At 44.4% G+C, this 27,304-nt stretch overlaps 1 protein-coding gene and 1 long non-coding RNA gene across 3 annotated transcripts in view; one reads left to right on the top strand and one right to left on the bottom strand.

Moving 5' to 3' along the window:
* The window catches only part of stard13b (StAR related lipid transfer domain containing 13b), a 398,947-nt gene that overhangs the window by 191,439 nt on the left and 180,204 nt on the right, over nucleotides 1-27,304 (bottom strand). The window lies entirely within an intron of this gene.
* Nucleotides 9,670-16,852, top strand: LOC137322477 (uncharacterized). The gene is made up of 3 exons (XR_010963136.1): nucleotides 9,670-9,752; nucleotides 16,387-16,488; nucleotides 16,632-16,852. It is a non-coding gene; the product is annotated as an uncharacterized lncRNA (long non-coding RNA).

Below are 27,304 nucleotides of genomic sequence, written 5' to 3'. Positions count from 1 at the left end.
CTACCCCTAACTGTCATTCTGCAATCCCAGCTGTGTTCTCCATCTCAGATCCATCCCTGTGATCTATATGATTTAGGTCTGCTCACAAAAACATGGACATCATTACTGCTCCCACCACCATTAAAATTTCATACTGCTTTTGCACTTAACTTTTTATAAATAACAGACAGAACTGTCAAAATACATATCAACATATTATCACCACTATTTAGACCAAGATATGTTCTCAACATATTATCACCACTATTTAGACCAAGATATGTTCTCAAGTAGATTCTTTATTTAACATTCAATTTATCTAACTATTGTTAAAACTGATAAGTAAACACGTAGATAGCAGAACAGCAACTTTCACAGCCCTCCTTAGAAAATGAATATGAACAATGAACAGATTGCCGTTCTTCCATTTATTTGGATTACAGCGGAATGTGCCAGTGAATTGCTCTTTCGTTCCATGCATACTCATCATGCTTTATATGCCTTTGGGACATTTAAACAGTAGCATCATCAAAACAGATATAGGTCTAATTACATTCTATACTGATTTCTAGAAACCTAGCAAGAAAAATCATTATTGCAGATGTTCTATAACAAAAACAAGCTGGTATTTTAAAACCTGTAAAAGCAATTCAGTTTTAAAAGGTTAAAAATTAAGTTTATTGCTTTTTAAAAAAAAATTCTTATTTAAAACCGGAAGTTGTTGACAAAACTGTTAATTAAAAGATATATCCAGTCACAGAAAATAACATAATTTGTGCAGTGGTGGAGCGGCTTAAGCAAAAGCAGCTTTTATAATCCTGTAAATACCTGATTCAATCAAAAGCAGCTGCACAGCCAGCTGTGTAGGATTTCAGTGCAGAACTCAAATGGAACTGTGTCAGCATAAAAGAAAATATTTGTCTAAGCTTTTATTAGCATTAGAAAAGTGAATATTTGTTAATATTTACAGATATATCCATTAAAACATTCTCTGTGAAGAACAAAATGAAAGATTCTGTTTCCAGCATGTCATCATTCGGACCTTATAAGTAAACAAATAATTATAAGAATGGTCATGGCAGAGGAATTTAATATATTAACACTATCAGAAGAGAGATACTAGATGTGAAACTACAGTCATTTTTTTCTTAGACTTCTTTCCTGCAGTATTTGCACTAATTCTCCTTCCTTCAAGTCAGCACTTTGACTCCCAGGTTGTTGTGAGATGGCACTGTGCCTGAATGTCACCATATTGGGTCTGTCAGTGATTTTGCATCTGTTTGCATTTGAGTTGCATTGAGATACATGGCTGTACGGTGCTAAATGTTCAGTCATCATCAACTGGACAGTTTATCAGTTGCTCCCTTCTTGCAAATCAGAGAGCTCTTTCACCTCATTAAGCAAGATGTTCGACACATAGAGGATCATTTATTGCATGCCGATCTTCAGCATTTTAAAGAATCTTGTGTTGTCCCCTAACTTACACCACTGGGTCATTCCAAAGGACATTACACTTCCACTTCTATCTGTGCCTGCGTACACTTAGAGTCATAGAGTCATAGAGTCATACAGCACGGATAGAGGCCCTTCGGCCCATCGTGTCCGCACCGGCCATCAGCCCTGTCTACTCTAATCCCATATTCCAGCATTTGGTCCGTAGCCTTGTATGCTATGGCATTTCAAGTGCTCATCCAAATGCTTCTTGAATGTTGTGAGGGTTCCTGCCTCCACAACCCTTTCAGGCAGTGAGTTCCAGACTCCAACCACCCTCTGGGTGAAAAAGTTCTTTCTCAAATCCCCTCTAAACCTCCCGCCTTTTACCTTGAATCTATGTCCCCTTGTTATAGAACCCTCAACGAAGGGAAAAAGCTCCTTAGTATCCATCCTATCTGTGCCCCTCATAATTTTGTACACCTCAATCATGTCCCCCCTCAGCCTCCTCTGCTCCAAGGAAAACAAACCCAATCTTCCCAGTCTCTCTTCATAGCTGAAGCGCTCCAGCCCTGGTAACATCCTGGTGAATCTCCTCTGCACCCTCTCCAAAGCGATCACATCCTTCCTGTAGTGTGGCGACCAGAACTGCACACAGTACTCCAGCTGTGGCCTAACCAGTGTTTTATACAGCTCCATCATAACCTCCTTGCTCTTATATTCTATGCCTCGGCTAATAAAGGCAAGTATAGCTAACATACTGTATTATGTCTGCATTCGTTAGTTAACATTATTCAAAGTGCCTCACTTGCGCCAATAAGGTCGTACACACACGCTGGGGTAGAAATTGGTAGGTTGTGCGCCCATTTTGCGAGTGCAAAACAGATGCAACCCTGACCAATTTAGCAGTGGGACCCGAGCCCAATCTGTGCAGGCGCACTGATAAATTGTCCGGCCCATTTCTAGGCATTCCAGGCAGCCTCTTAAAACAGGCGTTAATTAGGGGCCTAATGCCTGTTGAAGAACCCCTGTGGCAAATTGGGTCGCCTTGAGCGGAGCAGGCGCATGGCCTGCTCCTCTCAGGTTATCCAGGTATCTATGCGGCTGAGCAAGCGGCCGCCACCGAAAAGGTAAGTAAAAATGCTTTTTTTACTTTTAATGTGGATCCGGCAGGACCACTCCTGCTCCTCCCAGCTCCGCAGCACTCCTGGTGGCCACTGCCAGCCGCAATCGGCGCCCCCTCCCGCTATCTTCCCCGCCTCCTCCCGGGACTTACCTGAGGGCTGCAGTGAGTGAGGCAGGAAGCCTGAAATTGAATTCTTCCCTCGGGCGAGCAGCCTGTGGCGTTGCAACAAGAGCTGTCAGCTCACCCTGAATATGTAGACCAGGCTTGAGGACCAATTTCTAGCGGTTCTCAGGCCTCCGTCCTCGGGTGCACGCTGACTCCGCAGCACCGAGTCCAGACCTGAAAATCTAGCCCTGAGTTCTCCAAAACGCGAGAAAGCTCCACATATTCACAGGCATGTATATAACACATGATGCAGCCTGTACCTAGTGATTTGCTGAATTTCAGAGAAAACCCTGCTGTATGCAGCAGGGCATGTTCTAGCTGGCCTACATAACGCTAATCTATTGCCGCATTGTGTATTGACCCATGATGATAGATAGGTATAAAAGACAGAATACAGTGAGTTGCTTTGACACCTAGGGGTAGATTTCTTGAGTCCTTGACCACAGTGAGGAACCTCGCCCACTGTGAACGTGGATAGGAAAATTGCAGGCAGCACATCCATGATTTTCTGATCCATAATCACGGAGAGCCAAGTACTTGTCTTGGGTGAGGACTTGAGAAATCTACTCCCCAGCATTTCACTGAAGCTGGGACAATATTATTCCACTGCTGGATGACCTCTGTATTTGTGTGACACAGTGGGGGTGGTTTTGAATCAGCAGTTCAGTATTCAGGTTTCCCCACCAGATTTACATTCAGCACAGTGTGAGTGTGACATAATATGAATATAAGGTAGACATTCAGCTTATCTTCTTAGTAATTTTAGGGTAAATTCCCCGAATCAACACACCCAGTGGGGAGCCATGCATGAAGGTGATGCAGGTTGGAGAATTGGAACTGCAGTGTTGTTACCCTATCTCTGACCCTTGGGCCCAGAAATTGGATCGTGCCCGAATCAGGTTGCGATCCGGGTTCACCGCACGCGCCTGAAGAGGCCGGCAGCAGGACCATGGGAAATTGGTCGGCCGGCTTCATTAGTGTAGTAGCGGCGAGTAGTAGGAGCCAGTCGCAGCCCCAGAGACAGCTCACTGGTCATGGTGCAGGGGGTGGGGGGTGGTGAGATCGACCAGCTCGGATGCCAGCCTAGGGCCTAAGGTAAGTTCTGGAGAGGAAGGCGTGCGTGGGCTGACAGCAGCCTACGGTTTTAATGTGGTGTGAGGAGAAGCAATCCAATATACATAAAAATCAGATTGGGATAAAATGTTATCTTTTGTTAAGTGGCATGTTTGGGCCTGGGGGCATCACAAAGCAGAACTGCCACAATGTACAACCTGCAGATGAGATAAAAGGAACAGTTGTACATCCTGCTAGATGTTCCCTTCCATTGACTTCAAAGGAAAGGAAAATCAGTCTGGGTATATAATGGGTGGTCAATCCGCTTCTATCAGTTTTCTGCTTGGGGCTGAAAGTTAAAATCTACCCCACTGTCTCTCTCAGGGTGCACCAGGTTGCAGATTTTGGTTGTACCAAGCATGCTATACACCAATAGCAATAGCCTGCCCAAATATGGGTATACTTACCTTTGCACTCATCTTGATACCTACGGAGAGTCTACATTCAATTCCCTCGATGGTTTCCATTCAGGCAGTTTGGATTCCTTCTTTCACAGGAGGATGCCTTTCAGTTGCAAAGATGTGTACTCTCTTTGCTGCACGTCCAAAGATGGATACTCTTTTGGCTGAAATCAGGCAGTTCTAATTAGGGCCGGTGATCGCTCCACCAGATTAGGCAGTGAGGACAAAAATCTGCCTCGTTCGGTTTTTCTCTCAGATCAACGTCCATATTCCCTATTGTCTTGAGGCAGTCTGTAATGAAATGAACTTTACGACAAAAGGAACCACATAAACTAGAGGTTCTACATGGATGTGCAGCAGATTAAGGGGGCCTAATCAGTCTGCAGTCATTTGTAAAAATGCTGCTGTGCTGTATCAGTATATTAGCCTAGAAATTACTGTTGGCAAAATTAGTGGACCAACATTTAACATGTTCATATGACATCACTTTGCATGCTATTTCAGCGGAGGTGTGCTATCCTATTTAAAATAATTTCCAAGGCAGTCTATGCTGGCTTACTTCAAAATGGATGTGTTCAAAAGGATGTTTGAGTAATTGAAATGAGCATGCCAGCTATACAAAATGGTTTGCATAGGATTAAAATAAATAAATAACCACATAATGCCTCATTTCAGACTGCGTAGGGGTCCCAAGTGGCATCCTTGTTTCTTTTATATGCTGTGTTTTTTTAACAAGAACTCCACCATGATAATGCTGATGGTATTAAAACTGTACTAGAAGCATTTTTTTGCCATGAGATGTTAAACCGACGTAAAACATCCCATGGCACTAGTTTGAAGAAGAGCACAGAAGTCTCCCTGGTGTCCTGACCAATATTTATCCCTCAACCAACATCACAAAAAATGTGTCATTATCAGATTGCTGTTTGTGGGAGCTTGCTGTGCGCAAATTGGCTGCTGCGTTTCTTACATTACAACAGTGTCCAAACTTCAAACGTACTTCATTGGCTGTAATGTGCTTTAGAACATCCTGAGGTTATGAAAGGCGCTATATAAATATAAATCTTTCTTTTATTGTCTACATAACAACAGTGATTGCAATTCATTGTCTGTGAAATGCTTTGAGATGTCATGTTCTATTATAAATGTATATTCTTTCTTTTAAATTCAAATTTAGATATTTATCCATATAATTCGCATAAGGAATAAAATATCTTTTTTATGTGACCTGGTGCTATAAATCACTATTAGCAGTGACTGCTCAGTGAAAAAGATCTTACCACCTTGTACCTTACTGGGGCACAGTATGTTTGAACTACCATTAAATAGGCTGAACACCTTAAAAGTTAGCAATGTTTAATAAGTCAGATATATATGGCATATACTTCACTCTGAAATGTTAGAGTCTGAGATAGGACTCAGCTTGGGCATTGCACTGAATACCAATAGCCTGCCTCTGTCACTGAACCTTATCCAACATGTCAGCAAGGTGCCTACATTCTATTAATTTAGGCTCAAGTGACTGTGGATAACTAACAGTAGAAAAAAAAACTGTTGACAGGAATGTATCAAAGAACTATCACTGGAAAGATGTCAGCGACGCCACACCCAGATAACAACCCTGCTGTCCAATTAATAGCTGTGAGAAAAGATGGCCATCACACTGGGGAGTCTGATTACTGACTATCTATTGGTGAGCTCAAGGGCTTGATGCTTTATATCTGGAGAGCTGAACTGTTTGTTGTCCACTGAGTTCTGGAAATGATGAAAGAGACATCGCACTTTGTGATCTGGAATAAAGTGCATGGTTTAAACTTAGGAAATGATGACAGGAATCTCACATCCATGAACAGGCGCTGAACAGGACAATCATATTAACACAGGGAAAAGAGGAACAGGACATTACACCTAGGAATTAGCATTGCTGGCTAACTATTCATGGTGGAAAAAATTGGTAAAAGTCTAACACCTCCAAGTGAATATGCTCGATGACTTTTACCAGTAAAAGGATTTTTTACGCAAGGGCTGTTGTGCCCAAAAATCGAATTAATAACAAGACACACACTAAACATTAAAGCAGGGGCATGTTATTCCTCTTACAGTTTCTTTATTAATGAGACATACACAATTACTTCTGTTATTTCAGGATGTGATATATCAAACAGTGTTACACTGAGCGACTACTGTATTGAAGTAATCATAGTTAGCACAAGGTGCTTTTCTTTATTTATTTGCAGTTTATAAAGTTAGTGCAAACTTAAGTTCTCAGGTATTAAACTAATTACAACCATTATTGGAACCAAATGAAATCCTGTGGAATAGAAGCAATCTGGTTAATGCACTAACGAAATGAATTAATTGTACTTTGAGGGTCCTATTCTCAATTACCAGTAGTGCAAGTAAAGTTCTGCTTGCATTACTAACTTTTTTTCTTTTTTCAAAATTTATTTTTCTCTTGTTTCCAACAATTTTCTCTGCTCTTCTCCTGCTGTCCTGAAAACAATGATTCTCTGTTGGCATATGGCATCTTAGGCACCACCAGCCTCTAACACCTCACTCATGTGACCATTCTTCATGTGAGAGGCTAGGATAGTGAATGTTGGGTTTGTTTTTGACTGCAGGTTAAAAATCAGCCAACGTCCACTTATCCAAACACCCTCATTTCCATCAATGAGGAGCTAGAACCCTGGCGGATTTTCCTCTGTCTGACCCAGGGGCACAAAGGCTAATTGTGACAATCCTACTGCTCCCCTAGCTAAAGTCAGCTAACTCAACACACAGAGGCGGTCGTACCTGGGACTTTCTTGCTCTGTATGACTCAGCTGTTTAAGGCGGGTAGCTCTAACACCTGCCCTCCTGAATTCGGCCGGCATCTTTTGGGGTGTGTCTGGGGAGAGTTCTCGGGCCACCCTGGGAATTCTGCCCATTACACTCTCCTAAGCCCAGCAGATCAACGTCACTTGACAGCTGACATAGATCCCATATTGGACCTTCCAAAAAGCCCCAAAAGGTTCACTGACAAAGGTAAAGATATAAGAAGGAATTTTTCAACTTCTTAAGGTCCTCTGGCTTTGCCATTAGAACAGCATTTGGTGCAGGATCCCCTGTTGTGCCCATACAGGTGCAGGCCGTCCATCCCATCTATTTAAAAGATCGCGGCCTAGAAATTTGTTTAGGCCAGTTTTCAAGTGCCAAAAGGACACAGGGAATGATCCATGTACCCAAAGATGGAGGCCCAAAGATCACAAAAAATTGATCATCGGGCCTCATTTATATAATCTGGGTGAGCTGCTGGTGCCAGTTGCATTTCCACAGACAGCTCGCCTGACTGCAGAATCTAATATTTTGGGCCACCTGCATAACTGGCAGCGGCCCTCAGGTAAGTTCCAAGTTGGGGGGGGGGGGGGGTGGGGGGAAGGACAGCGGGAAGGAGGACCTTGCGACCCTCAGAGGTGCTGTGGAGCTGTAAGGAGCGGCCAAGATAATTAAACGTTCCTTTTTGGAAACGGGCACTGGCTAGGCCACAGCTGGATGTAGAAAACACAGTTTCCCCTGGCTGGAGAGTTTAGAACTAGGGGACATAGTCTCAGGATAAGGGGTTGGACATTTAGGACTGAGATGAGGAGGAATTTCTTCACTCAGAGGGCTGTGAATCTTTGGAATTCTCAACCCCAGAGGGCTGTGGATGCTCATTCAATGAGTATATTCAAGACTGAGATCAATAGATTTTTGGACACGAAGGGAATCAAGGGATATGGGGATAGGGTGAGAAAGTGGAGCTGAGGTAGAAGATCAGCCATGATCTTATTGAATGGTGGAGCAGGTTCGAGGGGCCGTACGGCCTACTCCTGCTCCTGTTTCTAATGTTCTTATGTTCTTATGTAAAACCTGAATGCAGCAAGACCGACTCTTGTTTTAGGTGGTCACCCAAGACGCCTGAAAAATGTCCCAACCCAAATTTGTGTCGGATGTTTTTCAGGCATCCTTGGGGCGCAGGACATTGGTTCCTGAAACTGGGCCTTGTTACGCCCATTTTAAGCCTGTAAAATGGGTGCAATGAGGTGCAATTTCTACCCACCCTGTGCCGGGATTTGGGCCAGGGTCAATAATATTGGCCCTTGCTGGCTGAGATTCCTGCTCCACCATACTTGCAGCAGCAGAGGAGGGACCCCAGATTTCTGAGCCTCAGAATTTACTTCTTAGATTAAAACAAATAGAAAGTAAAGAACTATATAAGTAGCTAAACTGCTTTATATTGTCTGAAACATACGTCAAGTGCATTTTCTGAAGTTAAAATTTGAATGCTGATTTATAACTTTACTTCAGCGTTAGACGAATACCAGAGACCTACCTCAATGGGTGAATAATTTATGATCTCAGAAGAATAACACACTGCTCTTTGTGCATAGTATTCAAAGATTCATCTACTCAATGCACAAAATAACTTTCAGTCTGAATAGCTGCCAGTCTAAATAGCACGCATTATAATCAAGGTAAAATGATGAGAATAACAATAGTTGAAAATTAAATAGTCAATGAATACTCTCTGGAAGAAAGATTAGAGTATGCGTCCTGTCTATACGGGAAAGATTTCCAAGATAACACTTAAATATATCTTGGCCCCAAATTTACGTGAACTGGGAGTGCACCGTAAAGCCTGGAAATTAGGCTGCTAACCAGATATGGTGAATCCAAGGCTTCATGCCAAGTTTCAGGAGAAATCTCTATCCGTCCAAACAAGGTCCTTTGCACGGGTATGGCCGGGGTGAAGGAATTCCCAGACCTGGAGTTTCCTTGACCTTGACCTAGGATTCGCTGGGCGGCCATTACGTTGGGTGAAAAGGAAGCTTACTGGCCTTGCGACAGGTGGAAGTGAGGTCCACCTGGGTGTCCAGATCTGGGACTTGGCCTTATTCTTTCAAGAATTTGTTCTATTTTTAAAATTTCCTCAGGATGCTGATGGGGGCTCACCTCTGCATCTTCTGGTCCGGTGGTGCTGGCAGGTCTGCGAGCGGCAGACCAGTGCCACAGTACCCACTCCCTGCCCCTTCTTCTTCTGGCTGGTGCTTGAGATGTGCCCATAGTGGCGCAAGTATCCACCATAAAAATGCAAATGAAGGAATCTCCCCCTGACTCTGGGGTCAGAGGCGGAGGTATGCAGTGGATGCATCCTGGCAATTAAGACAGGTCGCAGACCCATGTAGTTTCGGCCCTTTAGTCTTATTCTCACTTCTAGAATTCCGGCTTCCCTCACTCAAGATGTCTGCTGTGCTTACTTCCCCATAACTACTGTCAATACTACTGCATAACCAGCAAATAGCAAGTGCAATTGTATCAGGGCAGAATGGCCAGCAGGCTTTTTCTGCAGCCATTTTCTGCACCTCAACTGCTTCTGTTTTCTCTTCCCCCCTCCCCCACATCTCCAGGTGAATGACTCACTTCTGTGTAGTGATCCATCAGAGAGCTGACACAGCTTTCCCGCAGCCATGTACCTGGAACTGTGGCCGTACAGTTGAGAACTGAATGAAACTACTGAGGTTTGTACACCGTGACTGCTGAATAATTACTGGATTGTGATAAAAATTGTTCTAGTGACTGTAAAGCATACCACCAAAGAGGAGTGAAAATCTCACATAAGTTTGATTGTAAACATTGATCAATAATTTTTCATGGAAAATTCCAGAACTTCCTGTCTTGGCTCTAACTGGCTCGATTACCACATAAAAAATGGATGTAATAGAAATGCACAGGTCCCAAGGCTTTTGTCAGTTGCTTTTTGCTGCACGTCTTAACGCGTGGGTGACAATGAGATTATTTATTCATTCACTGCATTTGCTCATGTATTTGGGAGAGGGAATAAAGCCAGTTGTAACAATGCACAGTACAGGCTGCGTTCCAAATGAATGGGAATGCAGTAAAACTGCTGAGCTGCGCAAAGACTGGTTGACCTTCAACTTGAAGTATTTCACTGGAAGCCTCTACTTGTAACGAGTCCCTTGGGTTTATGAAATCACCAGTGACCTAAAAAAGCCTCTGCTACATTCATTGGTCCCTTAAGACAGGAGTAAGTCAGCTTTAAATTGCTGTTTACAGAAATCCTACCATGTTGTTTTGCGATGACTCTTACACTCAATAATACTTGAAGGGAAACATTGGATTACATTTCGGTGATCTGAAACTTTCACAGAATAATATGTTTATCCTTCTGAATTCTTGATTCGTTAAATAGAATCATTTATCATTGTACTCTGTGAACTTTTGTATTTTCATTCTTCAATCTTTCAAAGATAAAAGCATTTTAATCTCTGATTATTAACATGTGATCTATTTAATTGTGAGCCTAATCTGATAACAGAAAGGGCAAAAACAAAATATTTTAATGTAGCATGTTACACAATATTCAAATAGATACAACAAAAAATGTCACATTCTAAAACACTGCACAACAGTGATTGCATTTGTACTGTTCTGGCAAAACAACTTTTTTTCATAAATGTTTTATTGCTAGTTTTATGATGGCTGGAAGTGGGTTCCATAACCACTCTGAAAATATTGGAGATTTTCAACATAAATAACACTGACAGTCAATGGCTCAATTTTCCTGGGAAATTGAGGGTGTGTTGGGGGCAGAGGGGCTCCGAAAATCGGGAAAATCCCGTTTGGGTTCGGAACCCGGCTCCAACCCGCAGACTTCTGGGTTCCCCACTGACGCGTCTGGGTGCGCGCGTGCCTCCTGAATGCGGAAGTCCCACCGACAATTAAAGCTGGCGGGATGACAGTAAAACATGACCAACCGTCAAACACCTTTGTGCATACCCTTCGTGCTTACAAAACATTCTCCTTTCTCTTCCGACTACTTCTACATGGTGCATCCCCTGTGGCTGCAGCAGAGGTAGTGGCAGGTTGCTGTTGTGCATGCCCTGACTGCCTAGATGCTTTCGGCCTACGCCCTCTTGGTTTTGGAGCCCGTGAGGGCCCTTCCAAAGACGGCTCCACCTGCCCCTGTGCAGGGGCAGCCACCTGGAGAGGAGGCAGCATTGTGGGTACTGGTTGAAAGGGGGGCAACGGGTGAGACATGGGGGTGCTTTGAGTGGCGTCCCCACTTCCATGTCCCCTTTCGCCATCATCCATTCCCTGGGTCAGGCCCACATCACTCCTACCACTCTGCTGGACAACAGTTTGGAGGACATGTGTGAAGCCTTGTAAGGCCAATGCTAGTGTATCTGCCTGCCGGTTTAAGGCGGCAGAATGTTGTTCACTGTGAGTCCGAACGTCCGTTGTCAGGGCCTGAATGGACTCATTTGTGAGCCGTGCTCAAAGCTCAATGGAGGCTAGCCTTCTCTCCATCGCAGACATTCCCGCACTTACCCGTGACAGTATCTCAGAAAGTTGCTCACATCCCTGTGGCATTATTTCAGAGATTCCGTCCTGTACCTGTGCCATCATTCCACTCATGCAGGAGTTGGACTCCTCCATCCTCTGCGCTATTGTGGGGGGTGCGCGTGGCACTTATTCCAGCACCTTGCAAATGTGCTGCTGTCCCTCGATCATTCTCCTTTTAAAGGATGGCCCCCAGGGTTCAGCATCGGCGTCCAGCTGAGCAGAGCCTGGAGAGGAGTGCTCCCACTGACACGGACTCTTTGCAGCTGCCTCTGCCATCGGTGTCTGCTCGTGCTCACATATGTGTGGTAACTCACCAGGTGCCAACCCAACTAACTAAGGATTAGGACTCACCGAGGTGTGAGTATCTGCGCTGGTGAATGGCTCGCTAAGATGTGACGGTGTACCCTCAGAGGCCAGCAGGTCCTCTAAGGAATCGCCCTCTGCCGTCACAGCGGTCAGCGAAGGCCCTGTAAGAGAACAGAAGGCAATATTAAGCATCATCACAGATGTGTCATGTTGCGATGAGCATACTGAAGTGCTGAAGATGACAAGGCATGTTTAACATCAATTCATATTGTGTGTGATGAATGTTAAAGTTATGTCAACAGACATTTGTCAGGTGCCAGTCTCGGCATCCCCAACAGACAAGCACTCGAGGGTTCAGCTGAGCTCCAGCGCCTCCTGCTCTGCATCTGTGAGGGCGACGATTTGTTGCGGCCCCCCTCGGGTCCTCGCCCTCTCCCGTGCATTCTGAGCTCTCTTCTCCTATAAGGGGAGAAAGTACAGACGTGTGAGTGAATGATGGTGACGTGGCCAACCGATAAATGCATTGGTTTGGGTGCGGCTGACCATGAAAGAGATGCATCAGAGGGTGAGTATGAGACTGAGCCCTGATATTGTATGAGGATTGGGTTGAATGGTAGTGGTGGGGTGACTAATGGGGAGGTGAGGAGGTGCTGAGGAAGTGCAGGTAAGTTGCGGATGGGTGTGAGGAGTGATGTGATAGTGTTGGCAGTGCAGAATGATTGGGGGTTGAGGGCGGTGATGTGGAAGACGGAATGTAGCAGAATCAGTAAATGTACTCATTTTGGTTGACCTAGTTAGGTCATTGAAGCGCTTCCTGCACTGGATCCAGTGCGTGATATATTGCTGCTGCTGGTGACCTCCTCTGCCACCTCGAGCCAGGCCTTCTTGGTGGCAGAGGCAGGCCATTTCCTCCCGTCCACCGGGTAAAACACATCCTTCTTCCTCCTCACCCCATCCACCTAGCACCTGGAGTGAGGCATCGTTGAATCTTGCAACAGCCTTGCCCCTGTGCTGCTCCATTGTGGTGTGTGGGTGTTTGCTTCAGGAAAAACCATTGGAGGACTGCCCCTTTAAATAGAGCTCCTCCAGCTGACAGCCTGTGATAGGAACATAGGAACAGGAGTAGGCCATTCAGCCCCTTGTGCCATTTGATAAGATCATGGCTGATCTGTGATCTAACTCCATATACCCGCCTTTGGTCCATATCCCTTAATACCTTTGGTTGCCAAATAGCTATCTATCTCAGATTTAAATTTAGCAATTGAGCTAGTATCAATTGCCGTTTGCAGAAGAGAGTTCCAAACTTCTACCACCCTTTGTGTGTAGAAATGTTTTCTAATCTCGCTCCTGAAAGGTCTGGCTCTAATTTTTAGACTGTGCCCCCTACTCCTAGAATCCCCAACCAGCGGAAATAGTTTCTCTCTATCCACCCTATCTGTTCCCCTTAATATCTTATAAACTTCGATCAGATCACCCCTTAACCTTCGAAACTCCAGAGAATACAACCCCAATTTGTGTAATCTCTCCTCGTAACTTAACCCTTGAAGTCCGGGTATCATTCTAGTAAACCTATGCTGCACTCCCTCCAAGGCCAATATGTCCTTCCGAAGGTGCGGTGTCCAGAACTGCTCACAGTACTCCAGGTGCAGTCTAACCAGGGTGTGCAGTCCGCCTGCTACGCAGCTTTCAGATGGCAAACCCGGAAGCCACGTTAAGTGGCACCAATTGACTCGCGATCGTATGGGAAACAGACATTTTTTATTGGGCGGGTTCCCCACGCGCCCAATCACCCCCCCGCTGCCATCCCGCCTCCACTCTAATATCGGGGCCAATGACTCTGAGTAACAATGAGATGATGACAGTAAACAAGATAACCTGATCAAGAGTCAAAATCCCAAACCAGACCGAGTGCCCTGATTGACCACTCTCCTTCCCCACCATTCTCTGCATTGCTCCTGATCCTATCTCCTACCAGGGATTAATCATTACTGTCAGCGGGAATTCTCATGATAGTTTTGCAAGGTTGCGATTACCGATCTTGCAGAAATACCATGGTTGTCCTCCTGTTTATTCCCAAAGCACTGAGGCATGTAGCAGAGCTAATTTTCAGCAACTCGGTAGTAAAAACAAAAGTGTGTGTGAGTGCGTACACCACATACAGCCATAGATCCACCCAATGATTGGCTTGTTTGTTGTTTCTGGATCTGTCACAAACATTTCCCAAAGTATTAAACCTACATTACTTTATGCAAACTGAGATTAAACACTTCAGCTAGACTGCCACTTTTGTAACTAGGCAAAAGAGTTACCAATAGTCCAATCAGCAGATTTTAAAAAAAGTCCTTTTCTGTAAAATGCCAATGCAACTTAAAGTAAATCTCTTTAATATGCTCAATCTTCCATTTTGAGATTTGTTTTCATGTCTTCTGTTACAGGCACTATCACATTTTGCTATTTGATGTGCATTGCCGCAGGAAAAGCTATGTAGGCCAGGGTACCAGGAAAGCGCCCCTGCTGTTCTTTGAATAGTGCCATGGGATCTCTTACATGCACCTGAAGAGGCTGGAAAGGCCTTTATTTAATGTTTCATCTGGATGAAAAGCACCCCTGACAGTGCTTGTCTTTACTAGCTGTATAATGTCCTCTAGCTTTGTTAATAACCATGCACAGGACTGCAAACCTTTGGGCCCCTGCTGTTCAGCAGAGACATGTCTGGTTAATCCCACAAGTGTGAGAAGAGGGAGGTTCTGGGAAGGATCTATGAGGGTAATTTGATATCTGCGAGGTCCTTTATACCTAATCAATGTGTGAATCATAGGATCAACTCTGATGAAAGAGTAGTTCTGCAGTAATGAGGCAGGTGGCAAGTAGCCTGTCCAATGGGAGACAAGCATGATAGGAGCCAGGCATAGTTAGACACTTTTACTTCCTCCTTACTTTACCTTAAGAAAGACAAATACTTTGGGTGAACTCTTATCTTTGCTAGTTCACAACACTCTGAAAACACATTCATCATGGATCGGAACTGGCAGCATCCAAAGCAGGAAATTATATATTTTAGAATGCCAGCTCTCCTACATTGGACGCTGCCAGTTTTGGTTCCATGATGAGTGTATTTCCTATTATTTTTGATGAGGCACTTGCTGCAGCCCTAACTTTAAAATTAGTGTTAGGCCATTTAGGGGTGATGTCAGAAAGCACTTCTTCACACTAAGGGTAGTGGAAATCTGGAACTCTCCCCTAAAAAGTTGTTGACGTTAGGTAAATTGAAAATTTCAAAACTGAGATTTTTGTTAGGTAAAGGTATTAAGGGTTACGAAACCAAGGCAGGTAGATGGAGTTAAGATACAGATCAGCCATGATCTAATTGAATGGCGGAACAGGCTCAAGGGGCTGAATGGCCTACTCCTTTTCCTATGTACTATGAAATTGTAGCCAACTTACATCCTTGTAGTTTCTGGAGTAGGCTGTCCCAAGTATTGAACTTGCCTGAAAATTCCCAATTTAGGTGATCATGTAGCTTTAAAAATCAACTCTAAAACTGCACCAAACTAAATGTCAGCAGTGCAAGTCCCACTTCTTGCATGTATTCTACAAGTCTGTGAGGACTGACCAGCTCAGCCTACACTGCAGATACTTTGACACAAGAGCATTTCTAGAACAAGGTAGATTCATTAGCCTACATCAATAACTCTGTATAGCTGCACTTGCCAGGCAGGTCATTAATCACCATTGATTTTCAACTGATAGAGGCATTCTTATTTTAGAAACCATTAATAGCCAGGCTCTCTAGCACAGCTTTACCTCAAGGTTCCAAGCATAGACTGAAACCAAGGCAAGAATGATGTGCATCTTATCCACTAAGTAAACACGCTGGGGGAGAAATTCGACTAGCGCCCAAAACGGGCGGGAGTTGGCGGATCGACTGCTCTGTGTCGAGGCACGAACCAATTTCGGCTTCGAGCCTCATTTAAATATCACCAGCGAACTGCTTTTGACCAGCATGTCCAGACTATACTAAAACTGCAGTCAGTGTGATATATACATATATATGGAAAATCTACACAACAGCACACTGTGCAGTGCATACCAACATCACAACAGCATGGGCTGCTAAGATTTTCAAGTACCTGCCATGCGGTGTGAAAGGACAATGTAAATCTGTGCTGTCTGCCCACAGTGCTCTAAAAACAGTGCAATACCAGAGTTGCATAGCTACCGACATTACAACTGTAGCATAAAATATTAATCTGGTAAGCAAACCTTTAAATTGTACACTGAAATAAATACTAAAATACTAGACAGTTACAATTTGTTAACATCCTTGTTTTGATATAAACATGTATTTGCTTCTTGCACTGAGGGTTATACATAATGAATTGAGTTTTCTACTTATTGTCTTCAGTGTTGCATAGAAATGATTTCAGAATGTTTCAACTCCCAGTCTCAAGTTTTATCAGCTTCTGTCTGTGTCATGTTTAGATCACTAGTTCAAATCTCCCACGATCTATCAGCGTTTCTCAGTGGCAAAGAAGGGGACTTTCTGAGTGTTGGATGTTTGGGAATTTTGTCCACTATCATCAGGTATTATGGCTTACTCTCCAATTAAATTGCAAAAATTTGTTTCTTCTCTGGTGAAAAAGGTAACAGAAATAATCTCTTACATCAGTCAATATTTATGTAAAACCAAACATATATTTGACAGAATTCTTTTATTCCTTTTTTAGCGTCTTGAATTCTGCTTAATTTACCTTTCTTGAAGTAACTAAAAAGCTCAAAAAGTCATGCTGTGTGCTCCAGAACCATTAACACTCATCCCACAGCAGTTCCTCTTTCACTACTTTCACGGATCAGCAAGGACGTTCAAGGACTATCACTCTCTGCTGCAATGCAGCACCACTCAGCAGCTGCTTGCAGCCTCATCGACCTAACTCCAGTCCATTAGAAGCCCGCATCATGCTTAGATTAGTATTCAATTCTAGTCAGCGTATAGATGTTTCCAGCAATCTGTACAGTCTAAGAAAAAATAGTGAACATACCAAATGCTTGAATATAGTTCTAGCAGGCTATTTATTTCAATCATAATTCTTATTTCTAATTCTTAGTTATGAGATTTGTTTTCGGAATTGCAAAATTGTTGTGCATTTTTCCCAAGTGCTGTACCACAATTTTTAGCAAAAGTAAATTATATTTTGGTGACACTACATAAATTTAATTATATGATATACATTGCATTTTTTCTTACTGTTGGCACAAAAAGCTTAATTCTGTTCCCTATTAGTAGCAGCATAGGCGTTCTGCACCGATTTCTCAGGAGAGGGAGGAATAAAGTAATTCACATTTTAGCACCATGTCCTACACTCCCAGTAGCATCTGTCTAATTGGAGATCCTGTGGGCCTTGCCCCAGGCATGTTATAAAGATCACGGTGGTAGATGATAGCATGGGCCCTGGCTCTTCATTTTCTGATTTTCCCTTCTACATTGTTAGACCTCCAATGGTATTTCAAACAATTTTGTTTATAAGATATAATTTCTTCATATTTTGGACGAATTTTAACTATCAATGAAGTGTCAAGCATTCTTCCCAGCACTAACCTGGCAATGGCAAATGTACCAACTTAGGGAAAACAGGGAGGCAACTGTTCCACAATGGTAATTTTGATGAGATGATGCTCCTCCAGTGATCTGTGTTCCAATGGTTAATGTAAACTGGAACAGTCCATATGACAACGAGAGAGCGTCTAACCCCCTCCCCTTGACATTCAACGGCATTACCATCGCCGAATCCCCCACCTTCAACATCCTGGGTGTCACCATTGACCAGAAACTTAACTGGACCAACCATATAAATACTGTGGCTACAAGAGCAGGTCAGAGGCTGGGTATTCTGTGGCGAGTGACTCACCTCCTGACTCCCCAAAGCTTTTCCACCATCTACAAGGCACAAGTCAGGAGTGTGATGGAATAGTCTCCACTTGCCTGGATGAGTGCAGCTCCAACAACACTCAAGAAGCTCGACACCATCCAGGACAAAGCAGCCTGCTTGATTGGGACCCCATCCACCACCCTAAACATCATCACCAGCGCACTGTGGCTGCAGTGTGTACCATCCACAGGATGCACTGCAGCAACTCGCCAAGGCTTCTTCGACAACACCTCCCAAACCCACGACCTCTACCACCTAGAAGGACAAGGGCAGCAGGCACATGGGAACAACACCACCTGCACGTTCCCCTCCAAGTCACACACCATCCCGACTTGGAAATATATCGCCGTTTCTTCATCGTCGCTGGGTCAAAATCCTGGAACTCCCTTCCTAATAGCACTGGGAGAACCTTCACCACACGGACTGCAGCGGTTCAAGAAGGCGGCTCACCACTACCTTCTCAAGGGCAATTAGGGATGGGCAATAAATGCTGGCCTTGCCAGCGACGCCCACATCCCATGAACGAATAAAAAAAAACATTCATTAAAATGGTTAATTGATTGCGTTCTCCTTGTCAGCATAAGATTTGTAAATACAGCCTTTTGTCCCATTGGCCATTGCATTCTTGTGACGCTTGCTAAAATGCTGGAGTTTGCAATATGAGTATGTCTTTTAGCATATATTTCGGTGTTACCTGCAGTTGAGCATGCTCTTGCCTCACCTTAGCCCGATGGCACTGCTGAATGAGTCCTGGTCACTAGCTCGACCAATGGGGTCTAGGCTGTTGGTCTGGCAGTAAATCTCCTTTCGACATTATGAGCTCAGGTTATTATATACAATTTTACAGTTGCTCATGCCTGCCGCCCTGAACTGATCGGCAGTGCTGTGGAACTGAGTCCAGCTTCATGCTGAGAAATTAGACAAACAGAAAGAGCCTGTGACACTTAACTAGTAGGTCTCACAGTGCCTCAGTCGTGTTCCTCCAATGCTGCATGCCTGTTACCCTGACGATGAGGCAGTGTTGGCACCAAAATATGGTACAACGATACACTAATAAAGATTCAAAGATTCATAGAATAATACAGCACAGAAGGAGGCCATTCGGCCCAACGTAGCTGTACCGGCTCTTTGAAAGAACTATCCAATTGGTCCCACTCCCCTGCTCTTTCCCCATAGCCTCGCAAATTTTTCTTTTTCAAGTATTTATCCAATTCCCTTTTGAAAGGTACTACTGAATCTGTTCTGTAACAAATGTTTTATGCTGAATGATTGAGTGACTCTTACTGTTCCCATGTAGCACTGAAAATTGTCTCAGAACGATTTCCTCAATCTACACATATCTGATCTGATGTTTGAATGAGAAGGTGACCTTGCTGGGAAGGTCAAGCTGAATCCAGATAGATAGGCTGGCTGTAATCTAATCCTGAAATCATATACTGAACATTTTAGTCCGGTAGTCTAAAAGACTCCTTAAGGTTCCAGGCTGCAACATATTGAACAAAATATATCCATCAAACACCAGCAACAATAGCCTGGCATGTGACCTAATTTAAAACTGTGTGTAGCTAAATAAACCATAAGATGATGAGGTCAAAAATGCACGGTGGCCTGCCTACAATGTTGATTCAGTATAATGTCCACAACATTTGGCTCTGTCAGTCAGAGGCAAAGATGCACCTTCAGAGTCCTGCAGGGAGTTTCCTCACTAAGCAGATACAGTATAATCAAGTTTAATCAATTTACTTGTATAAATACATTTACAACATATTTTATAAAAGTAAGTATAAGCACACAATCACATTTGTTTAAGGCTCCCAACTTTTGCTCAGTCCAAAATCAGATAGGGGACTGGGCTTTGGGCATGTGTGGAGCTTGAGGGTGACTTACTCATGCATATGTGGAGCTCAAGTATGGCGACCTTGAGTGTGTCAGGGTTTTTAAAAAGGCAAGGTTCAAAAAACAGACATTTCTGTCCGATTTTCAGATACGCAAAAGTAGAACAGCTTCATGTAAAACTGAGGAAGAGAGGTTGTTTAAGGTAACTATGCGGTTTTAATTCCACCTTGCCTTGGAGTTAATGATTCCTTTCCTACCAATGCTAATAATAAGGCTTTTGAAGGGCTGGAAGGGAACAGGCTCCCTGAGCTCTCGTACAATGGGATCCCTCGGCCAGACCTCTTTGCAATCTCTTTGCAAGGACAATTTCCCTAAATTGCCTATATTTACGAAGGGCCCCCACCCAAAACCTAAACTTTCAACATTTTCTGGTTTTATTTAAAATTTCCAGGATTCACAGTTTTTATTTTTATTTGTGCCTGGGTAATGGATAGATTGAATAAATAATCACCAGACTATCACAGGAATTGATTGGATTAGATTCACACAATGGAGTAAATTTTGACTTTGTGTGATAATGTAAAATGGGTGATAGTGAGTCGGCAGCCTGATTTACATACCTCCCGATTTTTATTTCCACATTGGGCAGCTGATTCATTATCACCTGTTTTACAACAACAACAGCTTGCATTTATATAGCGCCTTTAACAAGGCCCTTCACAGGAGCATTATCAAACAGAATTTGACACCGAGCCACATGAGATATTAGGACAGGTTACCAAAAGTTTGGTCAAAGAGGTAGGTTTTATGGAGCTTCTTAAAAGGAAGAGAGAGAGATAGAGAGGTTTAGGGAGCGAATTCTAGAGCTTAGGGCCTAGGCAGCTGAAGGCACGGCCACCAATGGTGGAGTGCTTTAAATCAGGGATGTGCCAGAATTGGAGGAGCGCACTATCGCACAAAGTCAAAATCTACCCCAATCAATTTTTTTTTTAAATCATTCCTAATACTATACTGGCAATGTAGTATGGTGCATATGCACAGCTCAGGCAAGTTTAGCAAATGTTTATCAAATTTAAGGAACAGCCAACTCAAATCTTATACAGTTCACATTGGGCCAAAGTTCCGATTATTCACAATGAATTAAAATTATTTTCTCTTTCCTCTGCTGAAAAATACTGCAGCTTCCACTCAAAACTACCTCACTTAATCACAAATTGAACAGAAAAGGACACAAATATTCCAAGGCACTGAGCATTGGTGCAGTACTGTTCAACACCACCTGCTTAGCATAACTGAATGATTCACCAGCAGGAGACATGATTCAAGTGAACTACAATTGAACATTAGAATTTTCTCCCTTTCCTTGGATCCGAGCTGCCTGACTAGGAAATTGTTACGTATTAGCATCTTGCCGTAGATATTCCTCAGGCACATTCCCATCAGCATCTTACTTAGGGTTGTGCCCATATTGCCCAATATCTAACTATACAATAGCGTAACTCAGCCGTGTAATAATACAAACTGAATGTCATATCTTTTACACGTGCCTCAAGAAGCATATCTCCAATCTTTATGAAGACAGACCAAGAAGAGACTTGGTAAGATGAGGCCAAGACAAATCACTAAGCTGTTTTATTTCTGAGACGGCAAATGAACATACAGAGCAATAGATATGAATGGACTCGCTTAATTCAATCAGTACTTGCTTTGTGTAATAACACAAATAATGAACACCCTACATTTCCCCACATCAATGAGTCATCTTTCTTGACTTAAACAAAATAAGGTTTAACTACCCTGCCATATTCTAATCTTCTAAGGCTGGTGAAACCTTGCCCTCGGAGATTTCTGTTTGAAAATCTGGCTGTCAATGAGTGTCTCTATTCCTGTTTTTATCTCCCCATGTTCCTAACCCGAGGGGAGAGCCCATGTCTGACAAACACAGCTGAGTGCTCATGACCAGGGACCTACCATCAAAATGAGTATGAGGTGTTTATCGATTGCTGAGGCAGGTAAACTGTTTATTGTTTTTGGTCTTTGGGAAAACTACTACAATGCTTAGGTCATTAGCATTTTAACTACCTTTTGTCTCAATGCTTTTTAAAAAACTTTTGTAAGTACACTTTGCTTTAAAAACCCAACATTTGAATGTAACTCTTTTGCAGATCCTATCTGTGGAAAAATAGTAAAAAAAATCCCAAAACATGACAGAATCGCTGAAACCCACCTAAATACAAGGAGCATGAATATCAGGCAGTCCTGGGACTGGAACTGAGAGCCTTCTTTGTGGGGAGGCAAACACTCACATTCTAGAGTTACTAGGCTGCCTTCCCTCAGCATTTACATATAAATGTTTCTAAACTACATAATGATTATGATTACTCAATCTGTAAACCTCTATTCAAAGCAGGAGCGACAAGCATGTAACCTGAACTATTTGGGAATGTTTGCACAGGAGGATGATTGGAAAGAGTGGGAAGTTAGGTATTGAAGTGTTGACATTCTTACGAATGCTTGGCCTGCACAGCAGGATCAGCCACAATAATCTGTGGGTGCTTGTCTCACTCTTCACTTGGTACATTAGATTCAAAGTGCAGATTGTGGCACTGTGAGGTGCACTGACTGATGGGTCTGAGAAGCAGCAGGAGCTCACAGTGATTAATAACCCCTTTAGCCCATGGTCAATTGTAACTGAATGCTTCACATGGTCAGCACTGTGACTCTGTAAATTGTACAGTTATTGGGTTACAAATCAATTGATCAGGAATTGTAAATGGACACTGTTTGAATACATTTTTGATATCTAAGATCATTCACAATTTTTCTTCCATTTGTATTTTAGTAGTTCAGCTGAAGCGAAGGACAGAATATTGACTAGCTAGCAAGATAAATTTCCAGAATTTTATTGCAGAATATTAAACGTATGTTTAAAAGTCCATACTATTGTGAACTGTTAAAATATTACTAGCTGCTGTGCAAACAGGACTTTGCTTTAACATACCAAGAGTAAGTTGTCACTTGTCAACAATGGGTTACTGGAAGGTTAAAATGAAGAAATAAATCCTAAAAAAGTAATAAGGGACTCCCCCAGTAGCTCAGTGGGCAAATTCACTGTGTGATGTGGTACTGAGCCATACATACACAGGTATGCCCCAGGTTCAACCCCTCGTTTGTGCCAAGTTATTCTTAGCAGGGGAAGTGATGCAGGCACTACAAGTGGCCTCAGTGTTCCTGGGCCAGGGAGGCAAAAAAGAAACAGCCAGTGTTGTTGCTCTGTTTTAATTGCTCGATTTCACTGACCCCTGCTGAGGAGAGAACTGGACTTGATTGTGATGCCTTTCGCTATGGTCAAATCATCAGCAAAGTGATGGAAGGTGTCGTCGACAGTGCTATCAAGCGGCACTTACTCACCAATAACCTGCTCACCGATGCTCAGTTTGGGTTCCGCCAGGACCACTCGGCTCCAGGCCTCATTACAGCCTTGGTCCAAACATGGACAAAAGAGCTGAATTCCAGAGGTGAGGTGAGAGTGACTGCCCTTGACATCAAGGCAGCATCTGACCAAGTGTGGCACCAAGGAGCCCTAGTAAAATTGAAGTCAATGGGAATCCGGGGGAAAACTCTCCAGTGGCTGGAGTCATACCTAGCACAAAGGAAGATGGTAGTGGTTGTTGGAGGCCAATCATCTCAGCCCCAGGGCATTGCTGCAGGAGTTCCTCAGGGCAGTGTCCTAGGCCCAACCATCTTCAGCTGCTTCATCAATGACCTTCCCTCCATCATAAGATCAGAAATGGGGATGTTCGCTGATGACTGCACAGTGTTCAGTTCCATTCGCAACCCCTCAGATAATGAAGCAGTCCGAGCCCGCATGCAGCAAGACCTGGACAACATCCAGGCTTGGGCTCATAAGTGGCAAGTAACATTCGCGCCAGATAAGTGCCAGGCAATGACCATCTCCAACAAGAGAGAGTCTAACCACCTCCCCTTGACATTCAACGGCATTACCATCGCCAAATCCCCCACCATCAACATCCTGGGGGTCACCATTGACCAGAAACTTAACTGGACCAGCCATATAAATACTGTGGCTACAAGAGCAGGTCAGAGGCTGGGTATTCTGCGGCGAGTGACTCACCTCCTGACTCCCCAAAGCCTTTCCACCATCTACAAGGCACAAGTCAGGAGTGTGATGGAATACTCTCCACTTGCCTGGATGAGTGCAGCTCCAACAACACTCAAGAAGCTCGACACCATCCAAGATAAAGCAGCCCGCTTGATTGGCACCCCATCCACCACCCTAAACATTCACTCCCTTCACCACCGGCGCACTGTGGCTGCAGTGTGCACCATCCACAGGATGCACTGCAGCAACTCGCCAAGGCTTCTTCGACAGCACCTCCCAATCCCGCGACCTCTACCACCTAGAAGGACAAGAGCAGCAGGCGCATGGGAACAACACCACCTGCACGTTCCCCTCCAAGTCACACACCATCCCGACTTGGAAATATATCGCCGTTCCTTCATTGTCGCTGGGTCAAAATCCTGGAACTCCCTTCCTAACAGCACTGTGGGAGAACCGTCACCACACGGACTGCAGCGGTTCAAGAAGGCGGCTCACCACCACCTTCTCGAGGGCAATTAGGGATGGGCAATAAATGCTGGCCTCGCCAGCGACGCCCACATCCCGTGAACGAATAAAAAAAAAATAGCCCACGGATGCTCATTGACCATGCTCGCATATAAAGGCCCCCCTCTGCTCTCCGTACCAATCCTGGATGTCAGTAACGCACCAGGGTTCCTCGGGTCCAGCATTGCTATGGTGTTAATGGCCGGAAATACATTGCGTGATGCTTTTCCAATCATTAACACACCATTTGAATACTAATACCCATTTTTGGACAGACATAATTCAACGTCAGGGGAAAATTATGTAAGAGGCAGCAAGCCTTGGAAAGCCAGTAGGAGGAGATTAATTTCCTTTTGCAAGCAGACAGACAGGATACAGAAAGTTGGCCCTACAGCCTTCAGGACACTAAGGATAAGGTGAGAAAATTGGAGAAGGAAAATAAATATACACCTTTGGCAGGACTGGAGAAGCAGACAGTGGGTAAAGAATAGCTACAAAATGCCCCAAAGGGTACGATACGATAAGAAAGCAGTAATAGAGGGATAAATGCACTAGTGCCAGGCAGAAGAGTTACTTTGCTTTGAATTTTCAATAAGTCTGGAATGTAAATTGCCAAGTTTTTTTTGCTTATTTTTTGTACTTATCAAGGTGAGGGCTGGCGAATGAAACTCCTCCCCTTTCACGCACTGAGTCCAAAAGCATAAAGCATTCCCAGGTTTGATACAGGTCAGCCAGAGAAGAGATCCCTCTACTCTGCCCAACCTCAGAAAACTACTGCATTAGTTTGACATTTTTTCCATTTCCCACAGCATTCCCGTGGTCTCTCTGAATGAGATTGTCAATTAGATTTCTGCTGTAGGCCCAAACCACCATGCGATCCACTTACCAATGGGTCTGAGAAGCAGAAACTGGATTGAGAAAAAGGAAGTAGGAACATAGGAACAGGAGTAGGCTATCCAGCTCTTTGAGCCTTATCCACCATTCAAATAGATCATGGCTGATCTGTATCTTAACTCCATCCACCCATCTTGGTTCCGTAACCCTTAATACCCTAGCCTAACAAAAATCTATCAATCAAAAGCAAAATAAAAACAGAAAATGCTGGAAATACTCAGCAAGTCAGGCAGCATCTGTGGACAAAGAAACAGAGTTAACGGGCTCAATTTTCGGACGCCCAAGCGGGTGCGTTTGTGGCGGGGAGGTTCCGAAAATTGGGGATTCCCGGGGCGGGTCCAGAGCCCGGCTCCAACCTGCCCACTTCCGGGTTCCCCAGTCACGCGCTTAGGTGTGTGCGCAGCCCCCGCATGCGGGACTCCCGCCGGCAATTAAAGCCGGGGGGATCCCACTTAAGGCAATTATTTTGATACTTCAGGTCATTAGCAGACCTGACTTGTAGGATATTTTAGGAGGGGTGGGATTTTCATCTAAACTGAAAGTGTTTCCCGTACTGGGGGAAACACTCCCAGTTCAAATGGACGTGTTGCAGCCACCAGCCTGTGGCAGCTGCAAAAGTCCATTTGACAGGTGGTGGGGGAGACCCTCACTCATTGCAGGAGGCCATTCTGTCACTTTGGACAAAGTTTGGCCTCCACCACCCTCCTCCTAACACTAAAATTCAACAACTTGCAACCTCAACCTCGGTGTGCAGACACATTTACCTACCTTGTGGACCCCCTCAAACGTACATCTTCCAGATGGGGGCCGCCATAGCTGCAGTCATGACCTCCTCGGAGGACGAATAGCCTCGCCGACCAGGCCGTCTACCTCTGACACGTGGAGCTCCACAACGCAGTGCTGTGACACATCCACCTGCACAGCAGGAGGGAGGGCAACCGCAGAGATGCGCCACAGAAGGCACTACCCTCGCCACATGGTCTACAGACCGAGGCTCAGCTTCCTGGACCTCTCTGAGCAGCAGTGCACACGTAGGCTCAGAGTCACTCGACATGTAGTCATGGACATCTGCAGCCTCCTTCATGCCGAGCTGCTCCCAGCTGGCCCGAGCACCATCTTCTCACCTGTTGCTGTCAAAGTCACCACTGCCCTCAACAACTTCTCCTCCACATCCTTTCAGTTTGCCACCAGGGACATTGCCGACGTCTCTCAGTCGTCTGCACAAAAGAGCCCTGCAAATACACCTACACCCACTCTGCAGTGACACAATGGGTGGCATCAGTTGTGGGTCTTCATGGTGATCCTCAGGAAAGGGCATTAATGCACAAACCAGACAAGATTTGAAAAGACGTGGCAGTAGTGGTGATAACAAATTTTTATGATTTTTTGCAAAACAATAAAAGTAAATCAAAAACATTTTGTCTTACACCCTTGTGCATCCCCTTCATGCTTACGACACGTTTGCCTTACGCTGCCTACTGCACATATGTGATGCATGCCCTGTGGCTGCAGCACGGGTAGTGGCAGGTTGAGTGAGGCTGACCGTGAAAGAGATGCACGAGAGGGTGAGTATGAGATAGAGCCATGAGATTGTATGAGGATTGGGTTGAGTGGTAGTGGCGGGGTGAGTACTGGCGAGGTGAGTAAGTGCAGGTAAGATGAGGATGAGGTTTGAGTGGGTATGAGGGGTGATGTGACAGAGTAGTGTTGGCAGTGCAGAAGGAGGTGTGGGTTGGGGGCGGTGATGTGGCAGATGGAGTGTAGGGGAATGAGTAAGTGTACTCACTTTGGCTGACCTACTGAGGTCATTGGAGCGCCTCCTGCATTGTATGCAGGTGCGCGATATGTTGGTGGTGCTGGTGACCTCCTCTGCCACCTTGAGCCAGGCCTTCCTGGTGGCAGAGGCAGGCCGCTTCCTCCCGCCCGCCGGGGGGAAGATCTCTGTCCTCCCCCTCCTCCTCACCCCATGTATTGATACCTGGAGTGAGGCATCATTAAACTGGGAGCAGCCTTCCCCCTGGGCTGCTCCATGCTGTAATTTTTTCTATTTGAAGCAGCATCTGTCAGTGGAGGACTGCCCCTTTAAATAGAGCTCCTCCAGCTGACAGATCTTACT

The sequence above is a fragment of the Heptranchias perlo genome, chromosome 6, assembly GCF_035084215.1.
Source record: "Heptranchias perlo isolate sHepPer1 chromosome 6, sHepPer1.hap1, whole genome shotgun sequence".
NCBI classification, from domain to species: Eukaryota; Metazoa; Chordata; class Chondrichthyes; order Hexanchiformes; family Hexanchidae; genus Heptranchias; species Heptranchias perlo.
This window is presented reverse-complemented; position numbering and strand designations above follow the sequence as displayed.